This window comes from Papio anubis, chromosome 19 (assembly GCF_008728515.1).
Source record: "Papio anubis isolate 15944 chromosome 19, Panubis1.0, whole genome shotgun sequence".
Taxonomy (NCBI): Eukaryota; Metazoa; Chordata; class Mammalia; order Primates; family Cercopithecidae; genus Papio; species Papio anubis.
In genome coordinates, this window is record NC_044994.1 from 9,904,283 (window position 1) to 9,920,097 (window position 15,815).

At 42.6% G+C, this 15,815-nt stretch overlaps 1 pseudogene; it reads left to right on the forward strand.

The window, feature by feature from the left end:
• Positions 1–210: 210 nt before the first annotated feature.
• On the forward strand, positions 211–293 carry LOC116271552 (annotated as a pseudogene).
• The last annotated feature ends 15,522 nt before the right edge of the window (positions 294–15,815 follow it).

A 15,815-nucleotide genomic window follows, 5' to 3' on the forward strand; every position in this document is an offset into this window, starting at 1 on the left:
AGATTCCAAGGATTTTAGAAGTTGCTTGCCAGGAAATGGGTAGAAGACCAAGTTGTATTTCACAGTGTCACAGGGGGGAAATCTGGTTTGCAGAAGCTGATATGAGAATGACCTCAGTTACTGATGGCTTCTCTATTTGCTGTTCCAGATCCTGCAAGGCGTGGCTGAACTTCCCACCCTTGGATTACAGTAAAAACTTAACTGCATGTGATTCTTTGTAGTTTATAAACATGATGATTGGGTTTTCACACAGATATGCCTCCCTCAAACCTTGGCACATTACTCATCTGACATCAAAACAAAAAAAAACGTACTTTGCTGATATTATTAATGATGATTACTTAAAAAAAATCATAATTAGAGAAATAGCTACAATACAATGAGATATGTGCTTGATCATAAACCTACATTAATTAGGTCACAGCTTGAGTTGCTCTCACATAGACCCAAATAAACATGAAAGAATTTGACTTGTGTCTGTGTCACAGTGTGAACATAAGCACTCCAGGGCTACAGCAGTTCCACAATGTTGGGGATGCAGACCCCTTCTGTATTGTCACTCCGTTGTGGCTGCTCTCTTTAGTTTAAGACAGCTGCTTTAGCTCTCTCTGCCTCTCAACCTTTAGGCCACTGGAAAGAGAGGAAGAAAGTAGGGCAGGTGTATTTGTTTTGTTTTGTTTTGTTTTGTTGTTTTTGAGACAGAGCACTGCTCTCTCTGTCACCCAGGCTGGAGTGCAGTGGCATGATCATAGCTCACTACAGCCTTGACCTCCTGGGCTTTATTGATCCTCCTGCCTCAGTCTCCCGAGTAGCTGGGACTGCAAGTGTGCACAACCACAGCCGGCTAATTTTTAAAACTTTTTTCTTTTTTTTGAGATGGGAGTCTCGCTCTGTCACCCAGGCTGGAGTGCAGTGGCACGATCTCGGCTCACTGCAAGTTCCACCTCCCGGGTTCATGCCATTCTCCTGCCTCAGCCTCCTGAGTAACTGGGACCACAGGCACCTGCCACCAGGACCAGCTAATTTTTTCTATTTTTGTTAGTAGAGACGGGGTTTCACTGTGTTATCCAGGATGGTCTCGATCTCCTGATCTTGTGATCTGCCTGCCTTGGCCTCCCAAAGTGCTGGGATTACAAGCATGAGCCACCGCGCCCGGCCTTAAAACTTTTTTTGTAGAGACAGGGTCTCACTATGTTGCTCAGGCTGGTGGAGAATCTGGGCTCAAGGTACCCTCCTGCCACGGCTTCCCAAAGTGCTGGGATTAGAGGCCTGAGTCACCGCATCCAGCCATGCCTATTTTTTCAATAGTACAATATGTGATATACAGTCATGCAACAACGAGGGGGAGACATTCTGAGAAATATGTCTTCAGGTGTTAGGCGTGTACTTAGACAAACTTAGATGGTAGAGCCGACTACACGCCTAGGCATATGGTATGGCCTATTGCTCCTGTGCTACTAGGAGTGATGTAACCGTATCAGTACTGTAGGTGATTGCAACACACTGGTAAGCATTGGTCCATCTAAACCTAGAAAATGTATAGTAAAAATATGGCATAAAAGACAAAAAAAAGGCCGGGCACGGTGGCTTACTCCTATAATCTTAGTTCTTTAGGGGGCCCAGGCGGGAGGATCATGAGGTCAGGAGAGCGAGACCATCCTTGCTAACACGGTGAAGCCCTGTCTCTACTAAAAATACAAAAAAGTTAGCCGGGCGAGGTGGCGGGCGCCTGTTGTCCCAGCTACTTGGGAGGCTGAGGCAGGAGAACGGCATGAACCCAGGAGGCGAAGCTTGCAGTGAGCCGAGATCGCGCCACTGCACTCCAGCCTGGGCGACAGAGCCAGACTTCGTCTCAAAAAAAAAAAAAAAGACTAAAAAAGGCACACCTATATTGAGCACTTAACATGACTGGAGCCTGCAGGACTGAATGTTACTTTCTGTGAGTCAGTGAGTGAGTGGTGAGTGAATGGGAAGGCCTACAAAATACTACTGTACACTACTGTAGACTTTATAAACAACACACACTTTGGCTACACTTTATTTTTTAAAAATTTCTTTCTTCAACAATAAATTAACTTTCTTTACTATAACTTTTTTACTTTATAAAGTTTTAAATTTTTAAGAACTTTTTGACTTTTGTCACAACACTAAGCCTAAAAACAAGCACACTGTACAGCTCTACGAAAATACATTCTTTCTTCATGTCCATATTCTATAAGCTTTTTCTATCAATTTTTTGTGTACTTTTTAAACTTTTTGTTAAAAACTGAAACACAAACACACACATTAGCTTAGGCCTACACAGGGTCGGGATCCTCAACATAGCTGTCTTTTTTTTTTTTTTTTGAGACGGAGCCTCGCTCTGTCGCCCAGACTGGAGTGCAGTGGCGCCATCTCTGCTCACTGCAATCTCCGCCTCTCAGGTTCAAGCAATTCTCCTGCTTCAGCCTCCTGAGTAGCTGGGATTACAGATGACCACCTCCATGCCCAGTTACTTTTTATATTTCTGATAGAGACGGGGTTTCACCATGTTGGCCAGGCTAGTCTCGAACTCCTGACCTCAAATGATTTGCTCACCTCTGCCTCCCAAAGTGCTGGGATTTCAGACGTGAGCCACTGTGCCCGGCCAATATCACTGGTTTTCACTTTTATATCTTTCCCACTGGGAGGTCTTCGGGGCGATAACACTTATGGAGTGTTCAACTTCTATGGTAACAATGCCGTCTGTTGCAATACCTCCTGAAGGACCTGCCTGAGGTTGCTTTACACTTAATTTTTTTTTTTTTAAATAAACAGAAAGAGTACACTGTAAAATAACAATTAAAAATATAGTATAGATGGGTGCGGTGGCTCACACCTGTAATCTCAACACTTTAGGAGGCTGAGACGGGCGGATCACCTGAGGTCGGGAGTTTGAGACCAGAATGGCCAACATGGAGAAACTCCATCTCAATTAAAAATACAAAATTACCTAGGTGTGGTGGTGCATGCCTGTAATCCCAGCTACTCGGGAGGCTGAGGCAGGAGAATCATTTGCACCTGGGAGGTGGAGGTTGCAGTGAGCCAAGATCACGCCATTATACTCCAGCCTGGGGCAACAAGAGCCAAACTCCATCTCAAAAAAAATAATAATTTTATATATATGTATACATGTATATATATAGTATAGTAAACTCATAAAACAGGTAACTTAGTCATTTATTATCAAGTGCTAGGACATCAAGTACAGTAGGTTTGTTCACACCAGCATCAGCATCACCACAAACATGTGAATAATCTGTTGCACCACAAAGTTAGGACAGCTTTGACGTCACAAGACAACAGGAATTTTTCAGCTCCCTTATAATCTTATGGGACCTCCATCATATACATAGTCTGTCATTGACCAAAATGTTATGACATACATGACTGTATATAATTTCTCCTCACATCCCATTGACTAGAACCAAGTCACACTGTCAAACTCACCTGCTAAGGAGTGTAAGAAATACAGCCTTTGGGCTGGGCGTGGTGGCTCATGCCTGTAATCCCAGCACTTTGGGAGGCTGAGGCGGGCAGATCATTTGAGGTCAGGAGTTTGAGACTAGCCTGGCCAACATGGTGAAACCCTGTCTCTACTAAAAATACAAAAATTAGCTGAGTGTGGTGGCGGGCGCCTGTAATCCCAGCTACTTGGGAGGCTGACGCAGGAGAATTTCTTGAACCTGAAATTCTCAAGAAAGAGAATTTGGGAGGTGGAGGTTGCAGTGAGCCAAGATTGCGCCATTGCACTCCAGTCTGGGCGACAAGAGCGAGACTCCATCTCAATAATAATAATAATAATAATATACCAAAAGAAATATAGCCTTCGGTTGAATAGCCATGTGCTAGAGAGAGAGCACATGTGAGACAACTAGCAGTCTCTGTTATAGTCCATTCCTGGTTACCCAAATATTCATGCTCCCCCTTCTTTTTTCTATATATAAAACATACTTTTCTCCCTTCCAAGTAAAATAATGCAGTGTTCCATCCAGCTACTGCATTCAGTTCAAAATCTAGGATCTCAGTGATATTAAGTCCTCTTCACCAGGACAACTGATGACTCAGGTGAGCATCTTCTAAAAGACAAGTTATCTGTCTTCCCACCTCCACCCACCAAAAAGATAGTGGTGAATTAGGAATTGCTTAATAAAAGTCCTCTTTCAGAAAAGAAAAGAAATGGAGGGAAAGAACAATCACTGGACTACTATAATGATAAAATTCCTACTGAGCTTAAATTGCAGATTTACCAACGTACTATTGCCAAGTACATTTGATCCTGATTCTGTCAAGAAATCTCCTTGCTCATTGTCCTTTCTGGCTCTTGGCTTTGCCTCCAGAAGGTTCTTCCATTAGTTATCCTCCATAGCCACATCTGAAGTGACATTGAAGACTATGCTCTCGTGTAGGTTCTGTTTGAGTGGCTCCAAGGGATGCTTTAGAAGTTGAAGAGCTACAGATTATTAAAGGCCAGTCTTGTGAATTATCAATCTACTTCTGATGTATTTTCTTCCATTCAGTTCTTTGGGCAAGTAACCACAGCCATAGATCTTTTCTGGAAAGAGTTCTTTTTTTTTTTTTTTTTTGGAGACAGAGTCTTGCTCTATCACCCAGCCTGGAGTGCCGTGGTGCAATCTCTGTCATTGCAACCTCTGCCTCCCAGATTCAAGCGATTCTCCTGCCTCAGCCTCCTGAGTAGCTGGGATTACAGGCGTGCACCACCACACCAAGCTAATTTTTGTATTTTTAGTAGACGTGAGCTTTCACCATGTTGGTCAGGCTGGTCTCAAACTTGTGAGCTTGTGATCCACCCACCTCGGCCTTGAAAAGTGCTGGGATTACAGGTGTGAGCCACCATGCCCAGCCTTGGAAAAAGTTCTTAAGACTGAAGACTCTCCTCTTTTACTCACTAGCTGGTATATGGCATGAACTCCACACTTGCAATATTATGATGGATACTCTGAGGCTGTATAAAGCAATATCCTTGGACTGGAAGGCAGCTTTATCATTCTGGCTGGCTCTCATTGTCTGGTTTGGTAAAAAACACCTGAGAAGCCTTTACAAATCCTCCTGTGAGGAAATGTATTCCATTCCAGTCTGCTTTCCAACTGACTAATTCTTGCCTTGGTTCATCAATCTCACAGAACTTGGCTAAAAGCAGCAAAAAGCAGTCAAAATACATAAACATTGATATTTCTCAAAAACCCTTTCTAGAACTAAGGGCTAAGGGCCTGACTGACATGTGAACTGTCTTCCAAGATATTGCAGGAGATAATTTGTCTGAAATTAATATAGCTACCATAGCTTTCTTTTGATTAGTGTTAGTGTGGCATATCTTTATTCATCCTTTTACTTTTTGCCTGTGTCTGCATATTTAAAGTGAGTTTCTTGTAAACAACATATAGTTGGGTGGTGTTATTTTATCCACTCTGATAGTCTCTGTCTTTTAATTAATGTATTTAGATCATTCACATTTACAGTGATCATTGATATAGTTGGATTAACATGTACCTTAATTGTAGTTTATTTTACTTAATTGCTCTTATTCTTTGTTTCCTTTTTGTTTTCCACACTTTTTCTTTCTTTTTTTTTTTTTTTTTTGAGACAGAGTCTTGCTCTGTCATCCAGGCTGGAGTGCAGTGGTGTGATCTTGGCTTACCACAACCTCTGCCTCCTGGGTTCAAGCGATTCTCCTGCCTCAGTCTCCCGAGTAGCTGGGATTACAGGTGTGTGCCTCCACACCTGGCTAATTTTTTTTTTGTATTTTTAGCACTCTACTAAACGGGTTTCACCATGTTGGTCAGGCTGGTCTCGAACTTCTGACCTCGTGATTTGCCCACCTTGGCCTCCCAAAGTGCTGGGATTACAGGTGTGAGCCACTGTACCCGGCCTGTCTTATTTGGTTTTATTAATATTATTATTATTAATATTATTTTTTGAGACAGAGTCTCACTCTGTCGCCCAGGCTGGAATGCAGTGGCACGATCTCGGCTCACTACAAACTCCACCTCCCAGGTTCACGCCTTTCTCCTGTCTCAGCCTCCTGAGTAGCTGGGACTACAGGCACCTGCCACCACGCCCGGCTAATTTTTATGTATTTTTAGTAGAGACGGTGTCTCACCGCGTTAGCCAAGATGGTCTTGATCTCCTGACCTCGTGCTCTGCCCGCCTCAGCCTCCCAGAGTGCTGGGATTACAGGCTTGAGTCACCGCACCCGGCAATATTATTTTTTTGAGAGGGGGTCTCACTCTGTCACCCAGGCTGGATCCCGTACAGTGGCGCAATCTTGGCTCACTGCAACCTCCACCTCCTGGGTTTAAGTGATTCTCTTGCCTCAGCCTCCTGAGTAGCTGTGATTACAGGCACCCACCATCACACAGGGCTAATTTTTGTATTTTTAGTAGAAATGGGGTTTCACCATGTTGGCCAGGATGGTCTCAAACTCTGCCTGACCTCAAGTGATCCACCCACCTTGTCCTCCCGAAATGCTGGGATTACAGACTTGAGCCACTGTGCCTTACCACTTGTTTGGTTTTAATTGAGCATTTACATGATTCCATTTTTTCTTCTTTCTTTGTGTATCAATTACACTTTAAAAATGTTTTCAGTCATTGTCCTAGAGTTTGCAATATATATTTACAAATAATATATGTCCACTTTCAAATATCATTCTACAAATTCATGGGTAGTACACATACCTTATGACATAGTATTTCCAATTCTTCCCTCCCATCCCTTATAACGTTGTTGTCATATATTTCACTAATCCATAAGCTCTAATCATCCAATATATTGTTGCTATTATTTTGAACAAATTGTTTTTTGTTAGATCAGTTAAGAATAACAAAACTAAAACATGTTATTTTAACCTTTATTTCTCAGTGCTTTATTTCTCAAATACTTTTTTTTTTTTTTTTGAGACAGAGTCTCACTCAGTCACCCAGACTGGAGTACAACAACATGATCTCAGCTCACTGTAACCTCCATCTCCTGGGTTCCAGCAATTCTCCTCCCTCAGCCTCCCCAGTAACTGGGATTACAGGCTCCTGCCACCATGCCCTGCTAACTTTTTGTATTTTTGGTAGAGACGGGGTTTCACTATGTTGGCCAGGCAGGTCTTGAACTCCTGACTTCAGGTGATCCACCCGCCTCAGCCTCCCAAAGTGCTGGGATTACAGGCATGAGCAACTGCACCCAGCCCTCAAACACTTCTTTTTACACAGATGCAAGTTTCTGACCTATAACACTTTCCTTCTCTCTGAAGAACTTCTTTTAGCATCTCTTGCAAGGCAAGTCTATGGGAGATACATTTTAAAGGATAATTTTATTGGATACAGAATTCTAGGTTGCTGTTTTTTTCTTTCAATGTTTTAAATATTTTATTCCATTCTCTTCTTGCTTGCATGATTTCTGAAGAGAAGGCCAATGCAATTCTTATTCTTTTTTTGCTCTTGTGGCCTAGGCTGAAGTGCAATGGCTCACTGCAACCTGTGTCCCTGGTTCCAGCAATTATCCTGCCTCAGCCTCCTGAGTAGCTGGGATTACAGATGCATACCACCACACCTGGCTAATTTTTGTATTTTTAGTAGAGATGGGATTTCACCATGTTGGCCAGGCTAGTCTCAAACTCCTGACCTCAAATGATTTGCCCACTTCAGCCTCCCAAAATGCTGGGGTTACAGGCGTAAGCCACCATGCCGGCCTCAATTCTTTTTCTTATTCCTCTATACATAAAGTGGTTTTCCTCACCCTCTGGCTTCTTTCTAGGTTTTCTTTTTTTTTTTTTTTTTTTTGAGACTGAGTCTGGCTCTGTCGCCCAGGCTGGAGTGCAGTGGCCGGATCTCAGCTCACTGCAAGCTCCGCCTCCCGGGTTTACGCCATTCTCCTGCCTCAGCCTCCCGAGATGCTGGGACCACAGGCGCCCGCCACTTCGCCCGGCTAGTTTTTTGTATTTTTTAGTAGAGATGGGGTTTCACCGTGTTAGCCAGGATAGTCTCGATCTCCTGACCTCATGATCCGCCCGTCTCGGCCTCCCAAAGTGCTGGGATTACAGGCTTGAGCCACCGCGCCCGGCCTCTTTCTAGGTTTTCTTCTTGTCTTTGACTTTATGTAGTTTGAATATGATACACCCAGGTGCAGAATTTTTGTTATTTATCCTGCATGGTATTATCTTAACTTCTTGGATCTGTGATTTAGTGTCTTTTGTTAATTTTGGAAAATTTTAGCTATTATTACTGAAAAAATTTCCTTTGTTTCTCCTTCAGGAACTCTAATTATGCGTATGTTACACCTTTTGTAATTATCCCACAGTTCTTGGATATCCTGCAGTGGTATGATCATAGCTCATCGTAGCCTCAAACTCCCAGGCTCAAGTGATCCTCCCACCTCAGCCTCCCAAGTAGCTGGGACTACAGACGAACGCCACCTTGCCCAGGTAATTAAAAAAAAAATGTAGAGATGAGGTCTCACTTTGTTGCCCAGCCTTCTCAAACTTTTAAAAAAAACTGTAGTAAAGGCAGGGCGCGGTGGATCATGCTTGCAATCCCAGCACTTTGGGAGGCCGAGGTGGGTGGACCATGAGGTCAGGAGATCGAGACCACCCTGGCTAACACTGTGAAACTCCATCTCTACTAAAAATACAAAAAATTAGCTGGGCATGGTGGTGGGACCTGTAGTCCCAGTTACTTGGGAGGCTGAGGCAGGAGAATGGCGTGAACCTGGGAGACAAAATTTGCAGTGAGCCGAGATTGCACCACTGCACTACAGCCTGGGTGACAGAGCGAGACTCTGTCTCAAAAAAAAAAAAAAAAAAAATTGTAGTAAAAAACACATACAAAATTTACCATCTTAACTATTTTTAAGTGTATAGTTCTGTAGCATTAATTACATTCAGGGATCTCTGCCATTTTTAATCTTGCAAAATTGAAACTTTATACCCATTAAACAACAATTCCTATTTCTACCTCTCCCAAGCCCCTGGTAACTACTATTTTACTTTCTGTCTCTATAAATTTGACTATTTTAAACACGTTATATGAGTTAAATCATATAGGACTTGTCTTTTTGTGACTGGCTTATTTCACTTAGCATAATATCCTCAAGATTTATCCATGTTATAGCATGTGACAGGATTTCCTTCTTTTCAAGACTGAATAGATTCCATTATATATTTACATCACATTTTGTTTATCCATTAATTCATTGACGAACATTTGGGTTGCTTCCACACCTTGGCTATGGTGAATAATGCTGCTATGAGCATGGGTGTGCAAACATCTCTTCGAGGCCCTGCTTTCATTCTTTTAGAAACATACCTAGAAGTGGAATTGCTAGATTATATGGTAATTCTATATTTATTAATTTTTTGAGGAACCACCATATTGCTTTCTATAGTGGCTGCACCATTTTAGATTCCCACCACCAATGCACAGGGCTTTCAATTTCTTTACATCCTCATCAACACTTATTTTATGTATGTATGTATGTATGTATGTTTTTTGTGTTTTTTTTTTGAGACAGAGTCTCACTCTGTTGCCCAGGCTGGAGTGCAGTGGCATGATCTTGGCTCGCTGCAGCCTCGGTCTCCCAGGTTCAAGCAATTCTCTCACCTCAGCCTCCTGAGTTGCTGGGATTATAGAGGCGTGCCACCACACCCGGCTATTTTTTGCATTTTTAGTATTTTAGTAGAGATGGAGTTTCACCATGTTGGCCAAGCTGGTCTCAAAACTTCCTGACCTCAGGCAATCCTCCCACCTCAGCCTCCCAGAGCTGGGATTACAGGCATGAGCCACCGTGCCAGGACTTATTTATATATTTATTTATTTTGATAGTAGTTATTCTAATGGGTGTGAGGTGGTATCTTATTGTGGTTTTGATTTGCATTTCTCTAATGATTATTGATATTGAACATCTTTTTATGTTTGTTGGCCATTTGTATTTTATCTTTGGAGAAATGTCAAGTCCTTTACCCATGCTTAAATCAGGTTACTTTCTTTTTTCTTTTTCTTTTTCTTTTTTTTTTTTGTTTTTTTTGAGATGGAGTCTTGCTCTGTTGCCCAGTTTGGAGTACAATGGCACGATCTCGGTTCACTGCAACCTCTGCCTCCCAGGTTCAAGTGATTCTCCTGCCTCAGTCTCCTGAGTAGCTGGGATTACAGGCAGGCGCCACTATGCCCTGCTAATTTTTGTATTTTTAGTAGAGGAGGGTTTTCACCATGTTGGCCAGGCTGGTCTTGAATGCCTGACCTCAGGTGATCCACCCGCCTCGGCCTCCCACAGTGCTGGGATTACAGGCGTGAACTACTGTGCCCAGCTTGCTCTTTTCTTGTTGAGTGGGAGACTAATGTTTATATGGAGCATACAGAATCAGATACGCATCTAGGGTAGTCCCTTGATGGGAATTAGAAGTCACTATGTGGATTATGAATTTTGTGCATTTTATCTATCAATAAAGAAGATCAACAAAAAGAAGATCAACATAAAAAAGACGCTTCATAAGAAAGTAAAGAAAAAACCAACTAACCAACAAACACAAAAAAAATATAAAGCATTCTCCTGACCTAATACAAGCATGATGTCTTCTATATGTGGTGTATGGTTTGCAGTTCTGGTTGCTGAAGGTCAAGGAAAAGATAATTATTCTCAATAAGGTCCAGAAATTTGTGGAATGGGGAACCAACTAAAGCAGAGGTCATAATCTGGTTGCCATTTTCATCTATATTTCCCTACAGAAAGTTAAGTCTTTATGTGGAATGAATTTTGTCATTTAATCTAACTTTGTTTTTTCCAAATGGTTTTTCAATTCTCTCAACATTATTGAGTTTATTTTCCTCCATCTTAATTTATATGCTTTAATCTTATATGAGTTCCAGTGTATTTATGGTTGTCCTTTTTTATTTATTCGTGTGCCAAAATCACAGTATTATAACTATTGTACATTTTAATTTATTTTTTAATTTTTTTTGAGATGGAGTTTTGCTCTTGTCACCTAAGCTGGAGTGTAATGGCACGATCTCAGCTCACTGCAACCTTGGCCTCCCAGGTTCAAGTGATTCTCCTGCCTCAGTCTCCTGAGTAGATGAGATTACAGGCACCTTCCATCATGCCCATCTAATTGTTGAATTTTTAGTAGAGATGGGTTTTCACCATGTTGGCCAGGCTAGTCTCAAACTCCTGACCTCAGGTGATTCGCTCACCTTGGCCTCCCAAAGTACTGGGATTACAGGCGTGAGCCCAGCCTAAATTTTTAATATCTAAGTAAGAGTCCAATGAGTCCATCTCTCACTATTCCTAATCATCTTTAGTAATAATCCCTTCCCCCTAAATTTTAGCTGAATACACACACACACACACACACACACACACACAGTTGGCCCTGGGTTTCCATGGGTTCTGTATGTGCAGATTCAACCAACTGTGGATAGAAAATGTAGTTTGGCCTACTATAGTTGCATCTGTACTGAATAATATGGTATAACAACTATTTGTATAGCATTCACATTATATTAGATACTATAAGTAATCTAAAGATGATTACAAGTATGCAGGCGGATATGCACAGGTTATATGCAACTACTATGTCATTTTATATAATGAACTTGAGCATTTGCACATTTTAGTTTCTGAGGTAGCATCCTGGAATCAATTCCCCGTGGATACCAAGGGACAACTGCATATGGCTGACAGCTGGAGACTGTAGGTCCCAGCCTGCCTTCTTGACTGATGTGGTCACGTGACTAGGTTCAAGCCAATGGTGCGTGAAAACAAAGTGTGTACCTTCTAGGTCATCCCCTTAAAGAAATATCTACCTACCTTGGACTTTTCCTTGGGCTGGAATGTGGAAGTGGAGGTTAGCCAGCTTCTACCACGTGGAAAAGACACCAACCTAGATAACAGCGGCACAAAATCAGGACCCCTGAGTAACTTTGTGGAGTACAGCTTCACTGTAACACTGGGCCCTTGCAACGACAGATAATTTGGGGAGAGGAAAAAAGAAACAACTTCTATCATATGTAAGCCCTATATGTTTTGTCTCTCTGCCTTTAGCTTAACTAACAGAAAGCTGTTAAGAATAACTCCCCACTTTTTTTGTAGAGATGGAGTCTTCCTTTGTTGCCCAGGCTGCTCTTGAACTCCTGGGCTCCAGGGACCTTCCTACTGTGGCCTCCCAAAGTGCTGGGATTACAGGCGTGAACCACTGCACCCGGCCAGAATAACGGTTTTACTATTCCAAAAGTGATACATGCTAATTGTAGAACATTCAGAAAACAGTGAACAAAAAGAAGAAATATAGCATATTTCTTAATAATTCCATTAGTGAGAAATGAATAATTGGAATTATCTATTTTTGTTTTATGTGATCTCAATAATGATAGATATATACATGAATAGGTAGCTAGATAAATTTAAAATAACAGTTATATAGACAATAATAGATATATAAACACAAATGGGTTTATACTTTACATGTTGAGTTGTGATATGCTTTTTTAATCTAACAGCGTATCATAAACGTTTCCATGCAGTGAAATATTTCTCCGGATGTAGTAGAATTTAGTTAACAAACAGGCCGGGAGCGGTGGTCCATGCCTGTAATCCCAGCACTTTGGGAGACTGAGGCGGGTGAATCACCTGAGGTCAGGAGTTTGAAATCAGTCTGGCCAACATGGCGAAACCCCTCCTCTACTAAAAATACAAAAATTAGCTGGATGTGGTGGTGCACACCTGCAATCCCAGCTGCTCAGGAAGCTGAGGCTGGAGAATAGCTTGAACCCGGGAAGCAGAGGTTGCAGTGAGCTGAGATCGCGCCACTGCACTCCAGACCAGGCCACAGAGCGAGACTCCATCTCAAAACAAACAAATGAACAACAACAACAACAACAAAAAACAAACAAAACCATGCTGCACATCTAGAGTGCTACAAAATTTTAACCTCTATAAGTAGTATCAAAATAAACATCTTTGTAAAAATATATTTGTGCTTATCCATAATGATTTACTTAGGATAAATTCTGAGTGAGATTTTTTTTAAAAGACTATCAAATTTTATTTGATTTTATTATAAATCTTTTTGGTGGTGGTGTTGTTTTGAGACAAAGTCTTGCTCTGTCGCACAGGCTGGAGTGCAACGGGACGAACTCGGCTCACTGTAGCCTCCGCCTCCCAGGTTCAAGCGATTCTCCTGCCTCAGCCTCCTGAGTAGTTGGATTACAGGGGTTCGCCACCATGCCCCGCTAATTTTTGTATTTTTAGTAGAGACGGGTTTTCACCATGTTGGCCAAGCTGGTCTTGAGCTCCTGACCTCAGGTTATCCGCCCCCCTTGGCTTCCCAAAGTGCTGGGATTATAGGCATGAGCCACCCAGCCCACCCTTATTATAAATCTTAAGCCATTTATTTACCACTCACTTTTCTTAAAAAACACAAGTATGAGAATAAACTAAACACACCCCAGACTTACTAGCCTTTGCAGGACAGGAAGAGGCACTAGACAGAGAGCCTGCAAATGCTTTTCTTTTGTCTTTTTGAGACAGAATCTTGCTCTGTCGCCCAGGCTAGAGTGCAGTGGTGTGATCTCGGCTCACTGCAACCTCTGCCTCCTGAGTTCAAGCGATTCTCCTGCCTCAGCCTCTGAGTAGCTGGGATTTCAGGCGCATGCCACAACACCCTGCTAATTTTTGTATTTTTAGTTAAGACAGAGTTTCATCATGTTGTCCAGCTGGTCTCAAACTCCTGACCTCAGGCAATCCACCTACCTCAGCCTCCGAAAGTGCTGGGATCACAGGCCTGAGCCACCGTGCCCAGCCACAAATGTTTTTCTTTATACCTAACGTCCAAGCTTCCTCACACATTCTAGGGTTCCATGTTTTGTCACCTCTTACACGGGAAAGGAAGCTGGCTAGAAGATTCATGAACAAGAAGGTCATAACAACTTTCTAAGTATCTGATGCTGGTGGTTTCTACATTCTAGTTTGCAACTCTGAGAAACAATATCAAATAAGCACTGTCAAATACCTACTCCCAACTACCCTTTATATAGTTATTGTTCTTTGAAATTGTCTTTGGGACTGGTTACGTTCTCTCACTGTAGCTTTGGTGTATTCCAGAGCACAAACGCTGAAGTCTACATAGAGTCTCCTTGTTCAAGTATAAAAGTCTGTTTTAGGACAATCCCAGGTTACTACAGTGTTTCTTTATCTCTCTGTAGTGTCTACTGGATGTCGTATCCTTGGACAGACTGGCCAAATGGCGGCACAATACAGGGGACAACTGGGTCAACATCCCCACTGCCAAACTTGCTCCCCATTCCAACTGGACACTGCCCATAGCCAAGGCTGAAATATAGAAATCAGTGAGACCTTGGCCTATCTTCATTCTGAAGTTGCACTCTTATGTAACCAGTCACTTCTTCACCAGTAATTAAATAGAGCTTTCAAAAGGGATTGGGCACGTTCCCAGGAAGCACCCTGGGCTGGAGCTGGAGGGTCCTGGTCTGCAGGCTCTAAAGGCAGTGCTGGCAACATCGCTGTCTTCTGGGCACCCAGGATCTCACGAATTTTTCGTTCCATTGGCGGCCTGAGGTTGTGATTTGATTGTGGATCCTCTGCCTGAGAAATAACCCTGTCTACTCCAGCTTCCAATGTCCCTGACTGAACCTCACTCTGTCCCTGATCATTTCGCAATAAGCTTTTGTGCATCATAAGATTCCAGTCCTGCTCATCCAGGTGTGTGGACATCCAATGCTCGGCTTTCCGCCTCGGGTTTTGGTAAGCTGGATTCGTGTCCACAGTGGCCAGGCAGCATCAACAGAAGTTGCCACACGGGCCTGGTTCTTAGCCGCTCCAGGATGAGAGCAATGAGCTGCGGGTTGCCGGAAGGCAGAGCCGGGATCATGGTGCCCGCGTTGCCTCTGTCTTGCCCATTGAGGGAGACCAAATATGGCTTCTTCTCCAGGACAGAGGTGGTGACAGGGGTGGAGGAGAAGGAGGCCAATAAGTGAGATTTCTGAGTCAAGGAATATGCAAAATTTGTGACATGCGTTGTCAAATTGCCCTTTAAAAAGAATTTAAAAGTGTAGTGTAGAAGAGTATCACTTTCTCCTTGATCTTTCTGACATTGGACATTGGGGCTTTCAATATTTTTATTTTTTAGAGACATGGGGAGAAGAGGTCTCTTTACTTTGCCCAGGCTGGCCTTGAACTCCTGGGTTCAAGTGATCCTCTGGTCTCAGCCTTAGAGTAGCTTGAACTACAGCTGTGCACCACCATGCTGGCATAGCTATTATGGGGTTTTGATGAATAAAAACTCTCGAAATTCCTTATTTTCTGTTTTCAAAGATATTTGAAAGGAATGTTGAAAGAGACTTCATCAGGATCTATTGGTAAAAGGAAACTGGACTTAAATAGGATGGGGTTCTGAGGTCTAGAGAGGACACAGATGGGTTTATTTAAGTTCACTGAGTAGAGCCAAGGGACCATTACTGGAAACAGGTCATAAGAAAGTACCAGATTAGATTCATGGTAAACAGGATCACCAACCCAACAGGGGCTAGACTTAGAGACAAACTCTGGCTACAAAGCCAGAAAACTGAAGGGAGGTGGTGGAGAAGGTTTGAAACATGTGGATCATGCTAGAGTGGCCTGAAACATGCTATAACAAGGTGTGGTAACTCTTGACTTAGTTGTGTAATTGAGAACATCAATTCCAGACTTAGACCGCCTGGATTCACAGTAAGTGTTAGGGATGATTGTGATCATTATTTCTATTGACTACAGCATCATATACACATATCCACTGGATG